At 41.4% G+C, this 24,840-nt stretch overlaps 1 long non-coding RNA gene across 1 annotated transcript in view; it reads right to left on the bottom strand.

Annotated features, from left to right (window-relative positions):
* The window catches only part of LOC121819669 (uncharacterized), a 575,865-nt gene extending 551,966 nt beyond the window's left edge, over positions 1-23,899 (bottom strand). The window contains exons 1-3 of the long non-coding RNA XR_006060015.2: positions 23,641-23,899; positions 16,628-16,715; positions 12,478-15,402 (exon numbers count right to left, since the gene is read on the bottom strand). This is a non-coding gene — a long non-coding RNA (uncharacterized LOC121819669). The remainder of the gene's footprint in view (positions 1-12,477; positions 15,403-16,627; positions 16,716-23,640) is intronic.
* Between the last annotated feature and the right edge of the window lie 941 nt (positions 23,900-24,840).

Below are 24,840 nucleotides of genomic sequence, written 5' to 3'. Positions count from 1 at the left end.
CAGTGGTTTTGGAGACTCAAAAAATAAAGTTTCTCACTGTTTCCATTATTTCCCCATCTATTTGTCATGAAGTGATGGGACTGAATCCAGCTCTCTGGGCCCTATCCTGGGGCCCTCTGGTTAGGGCTAAGCATCTGTAAGGATATAGGCACTAAAGGAGAAGAGGACAGAAAAAGGAGTGGAAGAACTGGACAAACAACACAATCTCTCCAAATCTCAGAAACCTCTGAATATTTCTTATAAAATGGAGCTAATACTGCCTAATGGAGCTGAAGCTCCGATACTTTGGCCACCTGATGAGAAGAACTGACTCATTGGAAAAGACCCTGATGCTGTGAAAGATTGAAGATGGGAGGAGGAAGGGACAACAGAGGAGAGATGGCTGGATGGCATCACCAACTCGATGGACATGAGTTTGAGCAAGGTCCAGGAGTTGGTGATGGACAGGGAAGCCTGGCATGCTGCAGTCCATGGGGTCACAAAGAGTCAGATACTACTGAGTGACTGAACTGAATACTGCCTATCCTTAAAAGTCTAATTAGAGAAGTCAGGTGAGCTGCCTGGGATACAGCAGGTCCTCATTAAATGTTTCTTTCCTCTCCTTCCCAGAAGCTGCAAGATGCTCTCCAACACTCCTGCCTGTGACTCCACATCACAAGTATGACCAGGGTGCTTCAGAGGGGTGAATGGAGGCAAAGCATCAGGAAGTGATCTGCCCCTCGCCACTCAAGCAGCCACTTCCACTACAACTGTCATCCAGTTACCCAGCCACATCCTAACAATGGTTGGAGTTATGCTGCCAACTCTACCCACAACCTGGGTGCTGTATGGTATCAATACAACGATATTGGCCACTGATTCTACACAAGCAAACCAGCCAAAGGCAGAGACCAGTCACAACAAACAAGCCAAGATGTTTCTCACTGGTTTCTTTCCCTTGGTTTATTATTTTGAAGAACAATGCATCTCACAGATTTTTGTCTTTTGAGTTGTCCCCTGGGTCAGCTCACTATTGGCACACAGATCCCAATCTAGCCAGTCATCTCAGCAACCCAACGAAAACTTCAGTCAACAGGGGCAAAATGATTCTTTGACATCATGGAAAGCCACCACCCAGGGGTTGGGCACTATTTGGCCTTATGACTTGGGTGCCCAAAAAGACTGCTCAGCTCCAGTTGGCTGATCCATTGGTGAGATTCCTGTGCCCTGGGTCAGTCTCCTGATCTGTTTGTTGATGAACATTAACCCCACTCTCAATGACTAAGTCAATCTGATCACAATAGAAACCAAGGGGGTCCGGCCCTGGCTGAAATCCTGGCATTTCTGCCACTAGTAAGCAGTGAACTTACAGCTGAAACCCACCTCTTCTTTCTCTCTCTCCTCCTAGTATTATCTTTCTTTGGATTTTCCATGGAGTTTCATTTCTTAGCAGCTGTTTCCCTGGGTTTTTATCGTTTTACACTAATTTCCTCTTTGTCACTAGTCTTAAGTCCTACTCTCCTTCTGCCTCTGCCCCCTCCACATTACTCTTTCTTCCTCCTTCTCCTCCTTGTCTCCTTTCTGTAAATATTCCTTGAAATGCTTGGGCTCCGATGAGAATTGAATAAATCTGTCAAAGAGGGTGAACTAAGAGAATTTACTAGTTAAAAGCAGAAGCCTTGGTGCCAGCTTTGAATTCGAAACCAAGATTTGCCACTTGGTAATTGTGTAAACTCTGGGCACATGATCTAGCCACCCTGAGCCTCAGTTTCCTCAACTTAATAACAGGTGTAACAAGACTCATTTCATGGGATCAAGGGGAACACCGTGTATATATAAACTGTTTTCTCAGCAAAGTGCCTAGTATATGGTATACTGTAAATAAAACTTAACTTGGCAGGGGAAGAAAATTTAACTTAGGAGGGGATAAAGGTATTAACACAATCTTTGTTCTCTTTCACAAAGTAAATCAGCAAGGTTCCTGCTGGATTTGTTGAAGGTCTGAGGCTCTAAGACTTGCCAGGGATGGGGAGACATGTGGTAGGTGGCCAAAGGCTGAGTCCCATTACTCTCCCACATTCAAAACAGATCCTATTTTCTCTCTTTTTCATGTTGGGTCTCTGAAGAATATTCTGAAAAAAAATTCCATAGCCACGAAAAAAATTTTGGAACTGGCTTAAACTGATTTTTCACCTGTCCTTTTCCTGGTTATTTTCCTCTTTGCATTCATTCTAAAGAGCAAATCCCTGACACACAGAACCTACTAAATTATCGTTCCAGTCCCTGTCATTTCCTTGAACTTAAACCTTCCTCTCTCCATTAAAAATTGTAACTGACATTTCTATTTTGAGAAGATGTTGCAAAGAGGAGTTTAATCTATCCAGCAGACTTTCTTGGGAGTTCATTTTCACAGGCCCGACTATCAGACAGTGAAAGACAGTTATAGGTGCTCAGTTTCATTTGAAAACAGAGTCAATTGTCCATTTTCTTTACCATTTGAGAAATGTGGTTACACTCAGAATTTCACATGAGAGCCTGTGGTTGCGAATTGAATTTGAAAAAGTGTTCTCCATCCTAGGCAATGCTGTTTCACTACCCTAAAAAATATTCTCTTAAAATAAACAAGCATGACCTTATTGAAAACAGACCAGAAACAAAGGTCATCTTTATGATCTGTAATTCCCTCAATGATCCCCTGGAAGTAGAGGCCCCGTCACCCCATGTTCACAAATGTATTCAGGCTTCCACAGGCTCTAGGCTTCTGGTAAGTAAGTTCAGAGGCCTCTTTCTCCCCCTACCCCGACCCTGCACCATATCCATTTTGCATCCCCACATTTATTTGCATCCCGTGTGTTTTGTTGAGGGAGGTAACACTGCAAGTGCCTAGGGAGGAAAGAATCCTATGGGGTTACTCGTCCCGGGAGTGAGCCCACATTAAGGTGCATGTGGTTCAGGTAAACCACTGTAGGATTAATGTTCATGAAAGATGGTGTGTACAGACAGAACTATTTGAAGATCTAGGAAACCAAGAGGGACATTTGACTGAAAATTCAATGGTAGCAAAGCTCAGGCCAATGTCATATATCAGTGTAGTCCAAGGGCCTAACACATTGCTGGCACACAACAGACACTCAAGAGAGAGCCATTGAATGATGAATGAATCAATGAAAGAAAAAGGAAAAAGAGCTTAGGAAAGAGTCATTCTCCCTTACCTCCCCTACCCATTCCACAATAGTTCATAGTGGGGCTGATGGCCTTTCTGCTTCCCCTCATGTTACCCTTCCACGCTGCAGGAAGAGTGAACCATTTGAAACTTAAATCAAGTCTGCCAGGCCTATGGCAGGTATGGTCCCTGGCTAGCTCAGTGGCCTCATCCTCTTTCTTCCTATCCCTTTAATTTCTCTACTCCAGGCCCTCTGACCTATTGTCCATTCCCTGGACAAGCGAAGCTCATTCCTGCCTCAGGGTCCTTTCACTTACTGTTTCATTAGCCTAAAACACTATTTCTCTAGATTTTTAAATGAAAAGATACTTTCTTATCATTCAAGCAAGTTAAGTCGCTCAGTTGTGTCCGACTCGTTGTGACCGCATGGACTGTAGCCTACCAGGCTCCTCTGTCCATGGGATTTTCCAGGCAAGAGTACTGGAGTGGGTTTCCATTTCAAACCTCATGTCAAATGATACCTCCTCAGAGTGTCCTTCCTTGAGCACTCAGTCTAAAGTAGCCACCTGTTCATTCTCTATCATGCCATCATTTTCTTTTTCCTCACAACAGTAAGCACTTGGGAAATTATTTTGCTCATTTCTTTGTTTTCACAATTACTGTCAGTCTTGGGCTCTAGAATGCAAGCTCCTTCTATTGTATTCACTGTCTAATCCTCCAGTGCCTGGAACAGAGTGGTACATGCAGGCCTCTATAAATATTTTGAATGAATTAATAAAAGCAGCCTTGGCACCCTAAGGGCTCTGGGAAACAAGTGAATTCACCCAGGAGGCTAATGCATCAGAAACAGAAAATAGATGCCTCAAATAGAAGTGCCAAGAAGGAAAGAATATGAATGATAATAGCTAACATTTGTAGAGAACTTACTATATGCCAGATATTTTTCCAAGCCCTCAATATTAATCATCCATAATTCTCACAGCCATCCTTGGAGGTAGGTCAAATTATCCCTATTTTTTAGATAAGTTGATGCTTTTGAACTGTGGTGTTGGAGAAGACTCTTGAGGGTCCCTTGGACTGAAAGGAGATCAAACCAGTCAATTCTAAAGGAAATCAGTCCTGAATATTCATTGGAAGGACTGACATTAAAGCTCCAGTACTTTGGCCACCTGATGCAAAGAACTGACTCCTTGGAAAAGACCCTGATTCTGGGGAAGATTGAAGGCAGGAGGATAAGGGGATGACAAGATGAGATGGTTGGATGGCATCACCAACTCGATGAACATGAGTTTGAGCAAGCTCTGGGAGATGGTGATGACAGGGAAGCCTGGGGTGCTGCAGTCCATGGGGTCACAAAGGTCACACACAACTGAGCAGCTGAACTGAACTGAACTGATACAAAGAGAGTAAATAACATATCCTCTGACAAAAGTGGAAAATAGAAACGCAAAGAAACAAACCAGACTATGAACCGCTACGCTACAGTGCTTCCTTCACACTGTCTTACTCAGAGCACACATGGGCTAACAGCCACTCCTGGGGAAGGACTATAGGAGACAGGTAGAAATATGAAGCAAGTCATAACATCACTAAGTATTAGAGGAATGTAAATCAATGGTCAGAATGAAATATCACCTCACATGGTCAGAATGGCCATCATCAAAAAGTCTACAAATTTGATTATGCTGGAGAGGGTGTAGAGAAAACCAAACCCTCCTACACTGTCGGTAGGAATGTAAATTGGTGTAGCCGCTATCGAAAACAGCATGGAGATTCTTCAAAAAACTAAAACTACAGTTACCATATGATCCAGCAATCCTATTCCTGGGCATATATCTGGAAAAGATGAAAACTACAATTCAGAAAGATACATGTACTCCAGTGTTCGCAGCAGCATTATTTACGATAGTGAAGATATGGAAGCAACCTAAGAATCCATCAATAGATGAACAGATAAAGAAGACATGGTATGTATATATATATATTATACACACATGCATATATATATATATATATATACACACACACGTGTATACACACATACACACAATGGAATATTGCTCAGCCATAAAAAAAGAATGAAACAATGCTATTTGCAGCAACAAAGATGAATCCAGAGATTATCATACTAAGTGAAATAAATTAGACAAAAAATGGCAAATACCAAATGATATCACTTATATGTGGAATCTAAAAAAATGATACAAACTAACTTATTTACAAAACAGAAACAGACTCCTACACACAGAAAACAAACACCTAGTTACCAAAAGGGAAAGGCAGGGGAGGGATACATTTGGAGTTTGGGATTAATAGATATACACTATTATATATAAAATACATAACCAACAAGGACCCACTGCATATAGCACAGGGAACGATACTCAATATCTTGTAATAACCTATAACAGAAGAGAATCTGAAAAAAAAAGAATATAAATGTATAATTGAATGGTCTCATGTTAATAGAAAATATCCTGGAGTCTGCCATTTAGCCTTTTGGCCAAAAACATTCCTGGTAAAACTCCATGCCCACAGCTGCAGCACTACCTGGTGGCAGGCAGTTCCTCCGCCCCCATCCAGGTTTGTGTGACCTATAGCCTGAGAGCCTAAAGACATGTTTTGCTGAACCTTCACGGTACAGCCTACATAAACATTCTTTAAAATTATACCTGTGGCCAACCCTTAAAATTAGGATACTGCACATTTAAGTTCAGATTTCTGGCTTCCATAAACACACAAAAACTTATAATACTCATCTTGGTTTAACACCTAGCATAGTCAGTCAGAACTGAGTCACATAAGTCCTCCTGGAAAGGAGCATGCGCATCCAGTTCATCATGGTCTCCATCACTCCCTAGTTTGTCTTTAATACTGAGTCTTATCCTTCTGTCTGTGTGTATTCACTTGCATGAGCTATGTATGTTTTAAGTGTTTGAGTTAATGACCAATGGCGGGCATTTACCACTGTACCCTGCACTGCTGGGACAGCTCTAACTGCCTCTCAGCCTCCAGTCTTTATCAACCCTATCAACCCACAGCCATTATTCCCAGTGTTACCAGATCCCAACTAACGGCGAGGGAAGGGATCAGCCACATAGCCAGGATTCAAACCTGAATTCATCCCTGGCACTACCACCTGTTGTGTTGCTGTCCTCCCCTCCCTACGCTTTGCTCATCTTTAAAATGGGAGAATAATAATACCCGCTTTGAATGGCCAAAGAAAATTTTTTAAACAGGAACAAATTCCATGGCACATATGCCATTCTGGGCATCATATACTATTTATATCTGTCTTCACTGTTCTTTGACCCAGAATCTTCATCATTTGATTAAAAATAATAAGATACACAAAGAAGCAAGGAAAAAATACCCTCCTGCCAAGAGAGAAAATATACAACAGAACCAGACCCACAAATAACCTAGATTTAGAAGTATCAGACAGGGATATTATAAATACTATAATGAATAAGTTAAAGGACTTAGTATTAAAAAGGAAATGTATGGATGATGGGGAGTTTCAGCTATTAAAAAAGGGTCAGATGAAAATTCTAAACATGAAAACACAACATCAGAGATGAAGAAGTCTGTCTGGGTCAAGCAGAAGAAAGGATAAGTGAATTTGAAGATAGAAAATTTTTATACAAAAATGAAAAGAGAAGAACAATCAGTGGAAAAAACCCAAGAGCTGTGAGACAATATCAAATTGCCTGACATAAATGAAACTGAGTGCCAGAAGGAGAAGAGAGAGAATGGGGCAGATGAAGTATGTGAACAGATCACGGTCAATGAGAGAAACAGACAAAGCAACAAGTATAGCTGGAGATTTCAACTTTTTTCTTGTCAATAGTTGGTAGAAAACTTAATATCAACTCAACCTAATGCATAGAATACTGCATCTCAGAGAATTTACTTTTCAAATGTTCATGAAATATCCAAAAGTAGACCATATTCTAGGTCATAAAACTAATCTTAAAAAATTTAATAATAAAAAAATTAAAAACACAGAAAGATATATTTTCTGATGACAATGATGTTCAATTATAAATCATCAACAGAATGATACTGAGAAAACTCTCAAATATGTGGGTAATAAACATAACACTTCTAAATAATCTACAGGTCAAAGAAATAACAAGGAGGATTAGAACATACTTTTCAACTAAATCGAAATGATAGGAAGTCTTATAAATTTGTAGGATTCAGAGATTTCTCTGGTGGTCCATTTCCCAGTGCAAGACGTTCAGGTTCAATCCCTGGTCAGAGAGCTAGATCCCACGTGCCACCGATAAGAATTCACATGCTACAACTGAAAGATCCCATGTGCCGCAACTAAGACCTGGCACAGCCAAATAATTTTTTTAATGTGTGGGATACAGTTAAAGCAGAGCTTAAAGAGAAACAGATGGTATTAAGTTTTCATATTAGAAAAGAAGAAAGGTCTAAAATCAATTACCAAAGTTTCCACTTTACTAAACTAAAAACTTTAGAGCAAATTAAAACCAAAGTAAGGAAACATAAAGAGCAGAAAACATTGAAATAGAAAACAGAAATATAGTAAGCAAAACAGAAATATAGAAAGTTGATGCTTTGAAAAGATCAATAAAATTGGCAAACCTGATCAAGAAAAAAGGACAGAGACCCAAATTACCAATGTTGTAAATGAAAGAAGGACTGTCATAGAAGATCTATCAGATATTAGAAATGATAATGAAATTTTATGAACAAGTTCCTGACAATTAATTTGACAACTTAGATGAAATAAACAAATCCCTGACCAAAACTCATTCAAGAAAGAGAAAACTTGGGTGGCCTTATATCTATTAAAGAGATTGTATTCATAGTTAAAGTCCTTCCCACAAAGAAAAATTTCAGTTTTACTAGGGAATTTTACCTAAAGAAGATACAATATCAATTCTACATGAACTCTTTCCAAAAATAAAAGAAGAAAAGAATACTTTCTGGGGACTTCTCTGGTGGTCCATGGTTAGGACTTCAAGCTTCCAGTGTAAGGGACACAGGTTCTATCCCTGGTCAGGGAATTAAGATCCTCTATGCAACATGGCTTGCCCCCCTGTTGGGGTCCAGCCTGTGCCTATTAGGGTCTTTCGTGTGTTCAGGTTCTTTATGCTGTTTATGATTAAAGTGTTGTGAACAGTCATGTGTATTATTGTAGAGTGTGGATACACCTGCCAAGCAGGCTAGAATGCCAAAAGAGGGGATTGAACTGGAATACCCCCTTCATGCCTGGTAGCCTTACAGGATACCATCATCCAGGGGGCTTATTGATTAGCACCCTAAGTTGACCTTATTCAGAAAGAGGTGGATGGGGAATAGCCTTCTACTAGTGTCAAGAGGGAGAAGGCAATGGCAACCCACTCTAGTACTCTTGCCTGGAAAATCCCATGGACAGAGGAGCCTGGTAGGCTGCAGTCCATGAGGTCGCTAAGAGTCGGGCATGACTGAGCGACTTCACTTTCACTTTTCACTTTCATGCATTGGAGAAGGAAATGGCAACCCACTCCAGTGTTCTTGCCTGGAAAATCCCAGGGACGGCAGAGCCTGGTGGGCTGCCGTCTATGGGGTCGCACAGAGTCAGACATGACTGAAGCGACTTAGCAGTAGCAGTGTCAAGAAATTAGATGAAAGACATAGCATAGTGAGCAGCAGACAGATAGACATTGGTTTCGGGGTTGATGTTTGAGGAGATCCAGGGAGTCCCTCGAGTCCTGATCCGCCTTGCTTGTCAGGTCTTCTCCGCATGACCTTGTTATGGATGGGATCTCCAGTGCTGGCTCCCGGCATCTCCCTCTTTTTTATTTTTTAAGACAACCAGGTGAATCTCAGTCTCGAGTCTCTGAGTGCTCTGCCGAAGAGTTCTGACAATACAAGGAAGAATAATGATGAGAAGTAGGACTAAGGCTGCTACAGCAACATAACTGAAGACAGCTGATAGGATAGTTTTTCCAGTAATAAAGTTAGAAAAGGTACGAAAAAAATCATTAGCAGCCCCTGCAGCAGTAAAATCCAGACAGGAATGTTACAGGGTTTTTATTTGGCCATGAAGCTTTTTTAGATCTAAACTAATGCTGGAGCTATTCCATACACCTAAAATATGATTTTTAATCCTTTTTCAATTATAATCTGTATCATTTACTTTTAGGGGTGTTACACAGATCCACCAATAGTTGGCATGACAGGATAATGTTAGCTTTACTTTTAAAGCCTATAATTCAGTTCCAATATGCATAACTGTTTCTTCTAGGGCGTCTACTTCTATTTCTAATTTCCTATCTATAATCTCTTGCATTCAGTTCAGTTCAGTTCAGTCGCTCAGTCGTGTCTGACTCTTTGTGATCCAATGAATCACAGCACACCAGGGCTCCCTGTCCATCACCAACTCCCGGAGTTCACTCAGACTCACATCCACTGAGTCAGTGAAGCCATCCAGCCATCTCATCCTCTGTCATCCCCTTCTCCTCCTGCCCCCAATCTCTCCCAGCATCAGAGTCTTTTCCAATGAGTCAACTCTTCGCATGAGGTGGCCAAAGTACTGGAGTTTCAGCTTCAGCATCATTCCTTCCAAAGAAATCCCAGGGCTGATCTCCTTCAGAATGGATTGGTTGGATCTCCTTGAAGTCCAAGGGACTCTCAAGAGTCTTCTCCAACACCACAGTTCAAAAGCATCAGTTCTTCGGTGTTCTGCCTTCTTCACAGTCCAACTCTCACATCCATACATGACCACAGGAAAAACCATAGCCTTGACTAGATGGACCTTAGTTGGCAAAGTAATGTCTCTGCTTTTGAATATGCTATTGAGGTTGGTCATAACTTTTCTTCCAAGGAGTAAGTGTCTTTTAATTTCATGGCTACAGTCACCATCTGCAGTGATTTTGGAGCCCAGAAAAATAAAGTCTGACACTGGTTCCACTGTTTCCCCATCTATTTCCCATGAAGTGATGGGACCAGATGCCATGATCTTCATTTTCTGAATGTTGAGCTTTAAGCCAACTTTTTCACTCTCCTCTTTCGCTTTCATCAAGAGGCTTTTTAGTTTGTCTTCACTTTCTGCCATAAGGGTGGTGTCATCTGCATATCTGAGGTTATTGATATTTCTCCTGGCAATCTTGATTCCAGCTTGTGTTTCTTCCAGTCCAGCGTTTCTCTTTAGCTCTTGCATAGCTAGAGCTAAAGAAACATTTTTGGACATAGTATTGACATATTGAGCAGTATGTACCTGTTGAGTCAGTGATATTGCTGCCAAAATAACAGAAGTAATTGCTGTTATTAAAGCTCAAATCCCTAAGATAAGTAGCCCTACAAATCGTCGGGATCCCATTAAATCTTGCAGTTGTTGTAAAATGGCTAGACCGTAATTGTCATACCAATAGGTACTTACTGTGACGGGCACCACAAGGTAAGGTGGGCGTCGCAACACCACAAAGTAACAAATATTATATTGAGGGGTTAGGCAGGATGAAAGCATGCATTGTTCACAGTAGACTATATTCGATCCTCCTGAGTAGTTCATCTGTATATGAAGCCTTTCGGAGTCATTAGTGAATAGAAAAATGTAAAGGGAGGGTAAGCAGGCAAGTACAGAATAAGTAGAATGGTTTTCTGGCTGGGATCCAAATTGGCGACTCAGCACCCTGGGGAAAAATACAAGCATACCCTCAGCCGCTGGTTAACAATGGGTCAGGACCCTTCCATTGTCCTGAAAGAAAGTCTTTCCATTTAACCAAGGGTTTTGTATTCTGTTGTTCTAGACTCCAATGTCCGAGTATTGCAGTAACCCCAGATGAATCAGTGTTTAGATTGTTTATTACAAAAAGAGCGTGTTGCAGAATCTGGTGAGAGGAACTATATCTAAATATAGTTTAGATATAGTAAAATTTTTGTAAAATATAAATTATATATATACATATATATTATATATATAATAAATTTATATATTTATTATATATAAATGACCATGTTTATATAAATATAAATCATATCCATATATGTTTTCCATTACCATTATATATATAATCATTATATTATATATATGCAATTATATAATATGCATACATATATACATATATACACATATGTATACATATAAACTATAGTCATATTATATATATAATTATAATTATACACATAGTCATATATACAATTACCATTGGATACCATGGATTCAAATATAAATTTATATTTATATTATATTTATATATTATGACATATTATGATATATATCAATTATAAAATATATATTATATAATTATATATCACAATGCTGCTGCTGCTGCTGCTAAGTCGCTTCAGTCATGTCCGACTCTGTGTGACCCCATAGACGGCAGCCCACCAGGCTCCCCTGTCCCTGGGATTCTCCAGGCAAGAACACTGGAGTGGGTTGCCATTTCCTTCTCCAATGCATGAAGGTGAAAAGTGAAAGTGAAGTTGCTCAGTCGTGCCCAACTCTTAGCGACCCCATGGACTGCAGCCTACCAGGCTCCTCTGTCCATGGATTTTCCAGGCAAGAGTACTGGAGTGGAGTGCGATTGCCTTCTCCGATATATCACAATATACAATACAATATATAATATACAATATTATAAGAAAGTAAAATATAAATTTTACTATATATTTCTGTAAATATAAATTTTACAGAAGGCCTAATTGGAGATGTATCTCTTAGACTTTTAGGAGCGTTTTTAGCAAAAAAAGGACCAATCTTCATCAGAATAATAAACAAGCTGCTGTTTCTTCTAAATCTTTTTCATCTTGGGGCAAAAGCTGTTCTTCCTTTTCATCTCCACTTTTTAAATGACTACTGGTGTTCATGGCAGCCAGCATCTCCCTTAGCTGTTGATAACTTGGTTTGGAATCAATATCTTCTTCCTCCTCTTTAACTTTTATTCTTTCAGATTCATGAAGTGGGTCTAAAGCATCTCTAATCAAGTTCCATAAAGAAAAGTTTTCATTAGGAATTTTTTCTGATCCATGCAAGGTATAATAAGCTTTTAACTCCTTTCTAACCTTCTCCCAACTATCTAAGTTAACAGTGCCCTCTTCCGGAAACCAAGGACATTGCTCCTGTACAAATGTGAAAAAAGATTGAACACTAACCTTTTTTACTTTAATACGTCTTTTATTTAACAACTGTAATATAACCCAAATAAAAAGCTGTCTTTCCTTTGATTCACTGTTGCCCATCTTAGCTGTCTCCTAAACACGAAAAGAAGTTTCAATCCTACCCACTCTTCTTACCTTACCTTTCTTATGCAGGGGGGCCTGCAGGACCTAGTGGGGTCCTAGCCGTTCCTAAAACTGGACAATGGGGGGCTTACCTTCGGGTCCCTGTTTCGGGCGCCACTTGCTGAGGTCCAGCCTCAACAGGATCCAGGGGTACCCTCAGGATGAACGGCGTCGGCGAGAGCAGAGAAAAAGAGAGAGAGAGAGAGACCAGACTAGGGTGTGCAGCAGGATCTGCTGTTCTGCTGCCGCCGCTTTATTTTTCACAGTAATTTTTAATACCCTAAGTTAGTACATTTCTAAACGGAAATGAGAGATAAGCATACAGAGCTAGTCCAACATTACATCATTTTGTCCTTTACGAAACCCAGGATGTTTTCTGCATACTTCTTTGTTTATGAGAGTCTTTTCCATAGTAGATCTTTGTGCATTATCTTCTGGCCTTGAGCTTAACAGAAAACAGAAAAGTTGCAGTCTCATAGGGTAAAGGTACAGCAGGTTGCAACATAGTAGAAATGTAACATAAAGGTCAGTTCTTTTGCAGAAGTCACCAGCTAAATTTATACAATTGTCTTATTGTTTTCACGCTAGGGCTAAACTCTTATTTTTTAAATTCCTAACTATATTAACAATAGTTTTTATTGTACAACCTCAGCACATTAAAAGCAAAAACACAGCAAGCAAGCACTGATCCAGTAACAACTTTATAGAATAATCTTTTTATGTTCTCTAACAGAGCTTCCTCACCCCCCTAAGGGCTCTGTGCCTATTAGGGCCTTTTGTGTGTTTAGGTGAAAGGCACAGCATAGTAAGCAGCAGACAGATAAACACTGGTTTTGAGGTTGATGTTCGAGGAGATCCAGGGAGTCCCTCAAGAACTGATCCGCCTTGCTCATCAGGTCTTCTCCGCATGACCTTATCATGGGTGGGATCTCCAGTGCTGGCTCCCGGCACACAGCCCCCTCCCCGCCCCCCAAAAAAAAGACACTTTCCAACTTGTTTTACCAGGTTGCCATTATCCTGACATTAACCACACAACCCAGTGATTCTATTCCAAGAAATTTACCTGAGAGAAATGAAAACATATGTCCTCCCAAAGATTTATACAGGAATGCTTATTGTATATTTATTGCTAATAGCCCAAAACCAGAAACAACATAAATGTCCATCAATTGGTGAATGGATAAACAAATTATGGCATATAGTGGAGTACTACTCAGTAATAAAAAGGAAAAAACTACTCAGAAACGTGGATGAATCTCAAAAGCAATACGCTAAGTGAATAAAAAGACACAAAAGACCATATAGTGTATGATTCCATTCAAAAGACAGTCTGCTGCTGCTGTTGCTAAGTCACTTCAGTCATGTCCGTGCGACCCCATAGACAGCAGCCCACCAGGCTCCTCTGTCTCTGGGATTCTCCAGGCAAGAATACCGGAGCAGGTTGCCATTTCCTTCTCCAGTGCATGCATGCCTGCTAAGTTGCCTCAGTCATGTCCGACTCTGTACAACCCTATGGACAGCAGCCCACCAGGCTTCTCTGTCCATGGGATTCTCTAGGCAAGAATACTGGAGTGGGTTACCATATCCTTCTCCAAGACAGTCTAGAAAAGGCAAAAGTATAGCAACAGAAAACAGGTAAGTGGTTTCTAGGGACTAGGAATGGGGAGCGGGGTTAACAGCAAAGAAGCATGAAAGAACTTCTGGGGATGATGAAAATGTTCTATATTTTGACTGTTATAGCATTTATACATTTATACATTCCTGTATAAATTTATATATTCCTGTTGTTGGAAAAGACTCTTAAGAGTCCCTTGGACAGCAAGGAAATCTAACCACTCCATCTTAAAGGAAATCAGTCCTGAATATTCATTAGAAAGACTGATGCTGAAGCTGAAACTCCAATACTTTGGCACCTGATGCGAAGAATTGACTTATTTGAAAATATCCTGATGCTAGGAAAGATTGAAGGCAGGAGGAGAAGGGGATGACAGAGGATGAGATGGTTCGATGGCATCACCAACTCAATGGACATGAGTTTGAACAAACTGCAGGAGTTGGTGGTGGACAGGGAGGCCTGGCATGCTGCAGTCCATGGGGTCACAAAGAGTTAGACACGACTGAGTGACTGAACTGACTGATAGCTGATTCACTTTGTTGTACATAAGAAACTAACCCAACATTATAAAGCAATTATATTACAATAAAAAAGTGATTTTTATCATATATAAATTATATCTCAGCAAATTTTAAATCTCTTTAAGAATGTTACCATTAGGGGAGATTGGGTAAAAAGTACCCAGGATTTTTCTGTAGCATTTCATACAGATGCATGTGAATCTACAATTATATCAAAACTTAAAATTTTAAAATAATAAAAAAAATTAATTATAAAACACTTTAAAATCTCTTTAAGAGAAGGATAGAGCAGAAAATGTTATTTCTATTTACTAAAAAAAAAAAGGAAGAAAAAGGTTTATCCTACAAATCAAAGCTCGGAAATAATGTAGATCACACCCCTGGGTAGAAGTTCAAGGTAATTTACCCAGTGTTGTATTCATGTGAGACAAAGTAATGACTTCTCCTCTGAGTTTGCTCAAGATGCCATCAGAAAGCCACTGCCAATTATGATTCAAAACGGTTCCAAAGTTTAGAAGGAATTCTGCAATCTTCAGCGACAAACTTCAGCTTGAGATCTTACCAAAAAGGCTCATAGTGACAGTTGTGCTAAGAATAAAAGTCAAACAGCAACTATTCCAAATCTCCGAGCTGTACTTTCCACTAGTAGAAAAGGACAACCCAGGACAAGTGGCCCTTGCCTAATGAGACTGATGAGCCACAAAAATACTTCCCCAAAAGTCCACGGGGACATAAAGGACTAGAGCTGTCCACAGCAGTTGGTGAAGTTCCTCTTTTGGGCTCCACATCTGCCTGGCAGACTTCCTCCCTTTGGTCTGGCAGACCGGGTTCCAATAACCACAGGCTGGCATCACTATGGACTAAGCAGGGGGTGAGGCATTCTGGGAGGAAGCAAAGGGGCAAATGGTTAAACAGGGCCTGAACTCTGATCTGAGCAAAAGGCCCTCCATGCATTCATCTAGAAGCTAGAACCTAACTTTCATCAGAAGACTTGAGGTTTGTCCTGGCTCAGTTTTTGTGGGACCTTGTGCAAATTCTTTGACCTCAGTTTTCTCAACACTGATGGTCATAAATACATCATAAGAAAGATATTAAAACATAATGAGGTCATGGTTATTCAAATGTTGGATTTCTCTTTTTCCCTAAGTCAGTGTTTTCCACGGTAGTCAGTGTTTTCCAGTGTAGCACCAAGCAGGTATGTTAGAAAATTTTAGGTTAGACTTTTTTATTTTAATACTTATAAACTAATTTAAAGGGCATTAGAAGAACAGAACTAGTTCATCTACCTTGCTAAAATGAAATTTAGTTTAAAATGGAATCCAAGTGAAACCTATGTTAAAAATATATTAGGTTAAAAAATTTTTAACATAGTAAGTAGATATGACAATATAATAAAGAAGATTAAAATTTGAGATATAATACTGCCAGCTATGAGAACCAGGACTGTGAATTTCATCATTGGGTCTCCTGGAAGGAGCACTTGAGGCCTTTTACATTATATAACACAATACTCTCTCTTTTTTTTTTTTTTTTTAACACAATACTCTCTTTAAGAACCCAGGGACACATTATTTTTGGTCATAGGATCAGATATAGCTGTCCTTCTCTCAAGTATTTGGTTTATCTAATGGACAGTGCAAACTGTATAATTGATTGTTTCCTTGTTTGCACTGAGAAGAAAGCTTAAAGCCTAAACTGGGGACCAATTACCACATATATATAGGACTGTGTTATATTCATTGTTTATGAGCCTCACTACTAACTCTTAGTATCATTTTTTAAAATTTCTCTTCTATATTTAACTTGTCTTCCTATATTTTATATCTTTTTCAACCACCTTAAGTCTGATTTGAAATTAAAAAGGAGATAACTGTTAGATGTTCTAAGTTTTCTTTTCTTTTTTTAAACACAGCATAGGCAAAATGTGTCAAACTCCAGGGATTGTTCTTTCTGAACCTTTTAGTGTCCCTAGGTTAATACAGATTCAAGTGGGCTTTGATAAGAGTGAGACAATCAAATCAGTTTCATTTTGAAATTAGTTCTTGTCAAAAGTCATCCTTTTCAGTATTACATCACTGAGGTACAGAGTTTTGACTGATATCATACCTGGGTAACCCCATGGACCTTAAGTAAAATGGGAAGTGGGTGCTGGGCGGAATTGGGCTTCCTCCTTTTTCCTCAAAAGCCAAACTTGCTGAAAAAAAAAAAAAAGCTAAAATGATACCAAAATCTGGCGTCAGAGCACTCAGAATACCTGCAACAATGGGAAGCTATTTTATTCACAGTTTATACACTGAGTCTCCTAAACTAGCAGACTTTTGCTGACTGCATCTCCCTGCATCTTTCCCAGTGTGCAAAGGGTGGGTATTTGTTTTGTATCTACCACTCATATTTTTCAATATTTTGGTTACATTTTACTTTCTGAGCCTCATTTTCTTCTCTGTAAAATAACCTCTATTCTATTTCAACATGAAGTTACAATAAAATATTCATCAGGACTCTTTTAGTTGCATGTGACAAAAATTCAACTAGAACTAGCTAAGAGCAAAAGATAGATTGGGGTGGGGTGGGGGAGGGAATTATTACAAATTATTCATGTGAAGATTGAACAACCAAATCAATGCACAAAGTGGATCTCAGAGACCTCTGGAATCAGAAACTTAAATGCCACCAAGACCCTCTCTGTGCCTGTCATCTATTTCATTCTGTAAGGTCAACTTTATTCTTCTTTGGATTAGCCAGAAACATGGCTACTCATAGCTTCAGTATCTCAAATCTCACAATGGACAAACCCACAGAAGAACCCAGACTTACTTTCACTAGAATCTCAAAAATGCTACAAATGGATCCAACTGGCTAATTCTGGGTCAGCTACCCATTACTGAAATCATCAATGGTAGCTCTAGGTATTAGGACTGCTACTTTGCCAACAAAGGTCCATCTAGTCAAGGCTATGGTTTTTCCAGTGGTCACGTATGGATGTGAGAGTTGGACTGTGAAGAAAGCTGAGTGCTGAAGAATTGATGCGTTTGAGCTGTGGTGTTGGAGAAAATTCTTGAGAGTTCCTTGGACTTCAAGGAGATCCAACCAGTCCATTCTGAAGGAGATCAGCCCTGGGATTTCTTTGGAAGGAATGATGCTGGGGCTGAAACTCCAGTACTTTGGCCACTTCATGTGAAGAGTTGACTCATTGGAAAAGACTCTGATGCTGGGAGTGATTGGGGGCAGGAGGAGAAGGGGACGACAGAGGATGAGATGGTTGGATGGCATCACTGACTCGATGGATGTGAGTCTGAGTGAACTCCGGGAGTTGGTGATGGACAGGGAGGCCTGGCATGCTGCAATTCATTGGGTCGCAAAGAGTCAGACATGACTGAGCAACTGAACTGAACTGAAATTAGATCAAGTGCCGATCTGCAAGCCATTGAACACTATATAGGAGGGAAGTCTTTAAGAAGATAAAGCCCTCACTCAAGTCACATTTTTCAAAATTAGAGAAAGAAGAAAGATGGAGAAAGATAGACTGTTATAGGCAGAAAAAAAATACTATAGAGTGTTTTAGGAAATCAGAATTATTAGACAAACATACAGTTTTCATGTCAAGCAGGATTTCAAGACACATAACAAGTGCCACCTACCCCAAGAAAACTTTCCTGCTTATTATTGTCAATTATTAAGCCCTTCCCTCACTGGCCTACCCAGTATGTTTATGTGAACTATACAAAAGCAAAGTGAAAGTGGTAGTCAGTCAGTCATGCCTGACTCTTTGCGACCCCATGGACTGTAACCTGCCAGGCTCCTCTGACCATGGAATTCTACAAGTAAGAACACTGGAGTGGGTGGCCATTCCCTTCTCCAGGGCATCTTTCCAACCCAGTGATCAAAGTTGGGTCTCTTGAACTGCAGGCAGATTCTTTACCATCTGAGCCACCAGGGAAACCCAGGTAGCTGCCAAGGAAGCTACCAGGGAAGTGAACTATACTTTCCACTAATTATATTTAATTTCTCATTTGAGTATAGAAAGTGAAGTCTCTCAGTCATGTCTGACTCTTTGCTACCCTGTGGAGTATAGCCCACCAGGCTCCTCTGTCCATGGGATTTTCCAGGCAAGAATACTGGAGTTGGTTGCCATTTCCTTCATCCAGGGGATCTTCCCAACCCAGGGATTGAACCTAGCTCTCCTGAATTCAGGCAGATGCTTTAACCTCTGAACTACCAGGGAAGCAAATTGCCTTCTAGCATACTATTTCAAATTTTTTCTTCTCTACTTGATTAGAGTAGATCATCACTTCCCTAATGATAAAAACTGGCCATTTCTTGCTTATGTAGTCACAATGATTGGTATTTATTATTGCTCCTAAGAAAGATACTGCATTTTAACTGGGGTCTACCACACACAAAGTCTGAACCCAAGGGAGTAATTATAATTTGGGGACATCTTTGGTAGACAACCCAAATACTGTCAAATCAAACATAACCCCCACCATAGTACTCCATTATTATCATCACTGCTGTCATCATCAATTTGGGTTAGACTCAGAGCAATTATCCATCCGGGGGTACTATCTGGAGCTAGAGAGGGGAAGACAGCATCACATTATGGTTAAGATTGTGGCCAAGCAGACCTGAATTTGGTCTAAGTTCTGCCATTTAGTTATGTGACTAAAGTCAAATTACTTCACACTTCTGAACATCAGTTCCCTTACTATAAAGTGAGTGCAACAAGAATACCTACTTCAGGAACCTGTTTTCAGGATTAAATGAAATAAGATGTCTGAAGCCTCTGGTACCTGGGAGTGTACCTAACACAGGAAGTGTTACTGAAACACAAGTCCTTGTGCCTGACACCACACCCAGTAAAGCCAAAAAAAACCAAACTGTCAGAGTGTGGAACAGAGAAAGGTTTATTGAGGGTCATGCAAAGAGATGGTTGGCTCATGCCTTAAAAACCCCAAACTTCCTGAAAACTTTCAGCAAAGCCCTTTTCTAGGAAAACTGACGGAGGGGCATGGTTAGTTGTTGTAAACTTCTTGGTGTCAGATCCTTTGTTCTTGAGGTCAGGTCATGGTCAAGTAACCATGTTCCTGTAAATTGCTACTGCTGCAGCTGCTGCTGTCACTTCAGTCGTGTCTGACTCTGTGCGACCCCATAGACAGCAGCCCACCAGGCTCCCCTCTCCCTGGGATTCTCCAGGCAAGAACACTGGAGTGGGTTGTAAATCGCTACCAAACAAATATTATTCTCTGCCCTGACAAGAAAGGGTGAGGTCCCAGGTGCAACTTTCACCCTCTGAGGTCCAGGTCCTGGCGGAGAGGAGGCAGAGCTCAGTTGGCAGCTCCCTCAGGGCCAGGTCCCCAGACCCTGCCCAGCTGTCATCACTGAGGGAGCCAGCACCTGGGACCCAGCTGGCCCTCATGTTTCTCAGGCCACCTGTATGGCGGAGGCAGGTCCCGCAAACTGTGCCCCAGGCAGACGGCCACTGCTTTTAGGTCGCAGAGACAGGGACTGGGGAGAGGTTCACCACCTCCTCAAGCGCTGGGCCTGGCCAGTGCGTGACCTTGGCAAGGTCTCTGGAGACATACAAGCCACAGTCCCTAGCTTGTTCTCTGGGACCCCCCGTTCACCCACTGATCCAAGCCTGGGTGAGCTGAAGGGCCCTGGCAACGCAGGGATCTGCCTCTTACCTCACTCTCTGGCTGACAACCACCACTCCTCTGACCACTGGCTGAATGGGCCACTAACGGTCGCTTACTGACAGTTGGTTGCTTGTGGGAGGGGCTGACTGCACCGCCAACCAATGGCTGAGCAGGACCACTAACGGTCACTCATTGACAGTTGGTAGCTTGGGGGAGGGGCCCACTGTGGCATTGACCAATGGCTGAACAGGACAGATACCGGTCCCAGGTAACCGTTCCTTGCTTACCCGACAGGGTAGGGGGCAATGGCACAGCAACTAAGTACACAGTGCTAAGGGCTGCACTCCACTGAACTCTATTACATAAGTGCTCAATAAATGATAGCATTTTGTTAAAGTTCCAATTCAAATAATGTGTCCCATTCCCTCATAAACATGTGTATTCATCAAGATACATGACATACGTGCACACAAAAGGTATGTGACACAACTTTTAGTTGGAGAATACAATAATTATGTCTAAACTCTATGCTGCTGCTGCTGCTGAGTCGCTTCAGTCGTGTCCGACTCTGTACGACCCCATAGACGGCAGCCCACCAGGCTCTGCCGTCCCTGGGATTCTCCAGGCAAGAACACTGGAGTGGGTTGCCATTTCCTTCTCCAATGCATGAAAGTGAAAAGTGAAAGTGAAATCTCTCAGTCGTGTCTGACTCTTAGTGACCCCATGGACTGCAGCCCACTAGGCTCCTCCGTCCCTGGGATTTTCCACGCAAGAGTACTGGAGTGGGTTGCCATTGCCTTCTCCGCTAAACTCTATGGAAGGGGCTAAAAAATCACAATAGTATATTCAAGTGTGAGCATGCTAAGTCGTTTCAGCTGTATCTGACTCTGCAAACCTATGGACCATAGCTCACCAGGCTCCTCTGTCTATGGGATTCTCCAGGCAAGAATATTGGAGTGGGTTGCCATGCCCTCCTCCTGGGGATCTTCCTGACCCAGAGAGCGAACCTGCATCTCATATCTTCTGCATTGGCAGGCAGGTTCTTTACCACTTGCACCACCTGGGAAGCCCTGGAGACCTTATACAAAAGACTTAAACTCTCTGTGCCTCAATTTCCTTATTCATGATGAGGCAGTTATAATAGAATTGACCTCATAGGGCTGTGGCAAGGATTAAATGAGATAATGGCTTTAGAGACTTTAGCATATGAACCTTAGCTCTTACTATAAATGTTAGGTCTTATTATCAAGGAACACCCTGGGTATTACTGAACAGTCATCATCTCAAAAAACTCTAACAGAAATTTTTAAAATATTTTACTATCATAAACTTATTTTTAGAACTAAAAGGGATCTTAGAAACTACCACAGCTAAGAACTGCCAACTGCCATCTTGCAGAATTATTGTTTAGATGGAAAAGACTTTGATGCTGGGAGGGATTGGGGGCAGGAGGACAAGGGGACAACAGAGGATAAGATGGCTGGATGGCATCACTGACTCGATGGACGTGAATCTGAGTGAACTCCGGGAGATGGTGATGGACAGGGAGGCCCGGCGTGCTGCGATTCATGGGGTAGCAAAGAGTCGGACACAACTGAGCGACTGAACTGAACTGAACTGATGGTTTTTAGAAACTGAATCTGAATATCTTTATTGTGAGACTGTGCTCTCCACTTGACCACAGGCTTGCCCACTTCCAATTCTCTTGGCAGAGCCTCACATTTGGGTTACCTCTTTGATGTGGAAGGCATTTGGGTTTGGGCTTCATCTGAAACTGGTCCAAGCCCCTCATTTTCCTGCTGAAGAAACAGGGGCCCTTGGAAGCAGACACTCAGCTGGTAGGTGCAGAACCAGGACTGTGTTTCAGTCTACAGACAGCCAGGCCAGCACTTCCTCCGTGCACACCAACATCTAGAAGATGCTGGCTGAGAGGATGGGAACACAAGATGTTCAGCTACTGTTAGAACATGTAACCCTTAGAGGCCTCGGTGGGACTTTGAGTTGCTCTTTATTTTACCACTGGAGCATATCAATCATAACTGGAGGCTATGATAACTTTAATGAAGACCAGTGGGTCACCCTGGCAGGGAGAGAAAGAAGATAATACCTGGAAATCAGTATTTCCAAAGAACCTGGTCAAAGATGCCCCAAGGCTTCCCTCGTGTCTCAGCGGTAAAGAATTTGCCTGCCAATGCAGGAAATGCGGGTTCAATCCTTAGGTCTGGACGATTCCCTAGAGAAGGAAATGACAACCCACTCCAGTGTGCTTGCCTGGGAAATCTCATGGACAGAGGAGCCTGGTGGACTATAGCTCATGGGGTCGAAAAGAGTCAGACACAACTTAATGACTAAACAAGATGCCGCAAATCCAGTCCTGAGTACATCTGCCAGCTAGCCCTCCCTGCAGCCTTATTTCCTTCCTCACATTTGTTTAGCAAACCAAAGTTAACAAAGCTCAATCATTTGATTCCTAGCATAAACCCACTGAGAAGGTGACCTGGGGTAATTATTTCCATTTTATTTTTGAGGAGACTGGACCAACAAGAGGTTAGAAATTAAAGTTTGCTCAATGCACATTTTGTTTTTGCCATATTCAAATGCTACCTGCACTAGTCTTTTTTTTTTAATGGGTGCTTACCAATTTTCTTAAGTCAATTGATATTTAGTAGAAACTTTACTTCACTACCTGAAACAGAAAACCAGCATCCCTTGCCATAAACAGATTAATAAATACAATGTAAAATTCTAATTAGAAACTGCTGCTTGGAGAGCTTTTAAAAGTCCCAATGCCCAGGCCATACCCCAGATCTACTAAAACAAAATTCCAGCAGGGTAAGCAGGGAGGAGGAGAACAGAAAAAAGTGATATTTAAAGCTCTCTTCAGGAAATAGTAGTGTGAGCCAAGGATGAGATCCTCTAGTATTGATATGCCTGCCTTGTAAAACCTCGGCATCTGTTGAAAAGAGAAATCAACAAGTAGTGGAAGGACTTCCCTGGTGGTCCAGGGGCAAAGACCCTAAAGTCCCAATGCAAGGGCCCAGGTTCAATCCCTGGTCAAGGAACTAGATCCCACATGCCACAAAGATCCTACAAGCTGCAATGAAGATTGAAGATCCTGAGTTCACAACTGAGACCCAGTACAAACAAACAAATAAGTAAATAAGGGTATTTTTAAAAAAAAAAAAAAAAAAGGGAAAAACAAGAAGTGTGGAGAGGTATTAAAGACACACTAACCCCAAACTGAGACCTCCTCCTTAACTGCATCAGAAGAACTTTGAAATGGAAAAAAGTTCTCATTTGAGATCTGTAACTGTTTAACAAGTTGTTCCCTTATAGTCTAAAATCACCTCACCTCGCACTTGCCCTTTGGAAAAAACGGGAACAGAAGACCCTAGGTGGCCAGGTTTCTATTTCTGTGCCCTTTCCACTCCCACTTCCCAACCAAAGCCTCCACCAAGGTGATTCTGGAGAACCCCTACTCACCTCTCTGTGTTCTCCAGGAGGGACTCCAAACGCCTGCACTTACATCACAGTTTCAGTCCTATCTTTCTATTTCAAAATGAAAGGCCCATTTTTCAATTTCAAAAAATCCAGCTGTTCACATCAGAAAACTTTAAGGCAAAATCACATCTCTGTCTTCTTTCATTTCCTCTCAAGAAGCCCCTCTTTTTCACCCAGGAATATCTGGCCCTAGAGATGGTTAAAGTCAGTGATGTCCTTTTGGATCTTAGAAGGAAGTATCAGCAGAAAAGAGAGAACCAGGGGAGATGGTGCAGAAAGTCACATGACTGGTAGAGGGGTTTCAGTTTCGCTTTCTCCCCTCACCTCTGAGCACACACAAGCACACAGTGACCGTCCATCCTGATCTAAGGACAAGTCTAGAATGAAAGCTGGATTTCTGAGTGGAGACTCCTGATTGCCAAGACATCATTCCCTCTTCTGGCCTGGACTGGATCCTGGATCCGCAGCTGGAGCCCTGCGCGGACTCAGGTTTGCAGAGCTTCCCCCTGGAAAACAGTATGGCCTCAAAAGTAGGCAGCTTGGCTCACTAAACAGAAAGCTGAGCAAAGCTCTGATCTCTTCACTTCCTGTATTTAAAACCTCAAATGCTGACACTGGCTATCACCAGACATCCAGGCCATTTTACTGCCTTGTCAGCTGAACCCTTATCTCCTGCTTCCCTTCTGCTTTATTGGCTACGCCAAAGCCTTTGATTATGTAGACACAACAAACTGTGGAAAACTCTTAAAGAGATAAGAATACCAGACCACCTTACCTGCCTTCTGAAAAAATCTGTATGCAGGTCAAGAACCAACAGTTAGAACAGGACATGGAACAACAGACTGGTTCCAATTCGGGAAAGGAGTGCGTCAAGGCTATATATTGTCACCCTGCTTATTTAACTTATATGCAGAGTACATCATATGAAATGCTGGGCTGGATGAAGCACAAGCTGGAATCAAGATTGCTGGGACAAATGTCAATAACCTCAGATATGCAGATGACACCACCCTTAAGGCAGAAAGTGAAGAGGAACTAAAGGGCCTCTTGATGAAAGTGAAAGAGGAGAGTGAAAAGCTGGCCTAAAACTTAACATTCAAAAAAACTAAGATCATGGCATCTGGTCCCGTCACTCCATGGCAAATAGATGGAGAAACAATGGAAACAGTGAGAGACTTTGTG

This window comes from Ovis aries, chromosome 5 (assembly GCF_016772045.2).
Source record: "Ovis aries strain OAR_USU_Benz2616 breed Rambouillet chromosome 5, ARS-UI_Ramb_v3.0, whole genome shotgun sequence".
Taxonomy (NCBI): domain Eukaryota; kingdom Metazoa; phylum Chordata; class Mammalia; order Artiodactyla; family Bovidae; genus Ovis; species Ovis aries.
The sequence above is the reverse complement of the archived record's forward strand: the minus strand, read 5'-3'. Positions and strand labels throughout refer to the sequence as shown.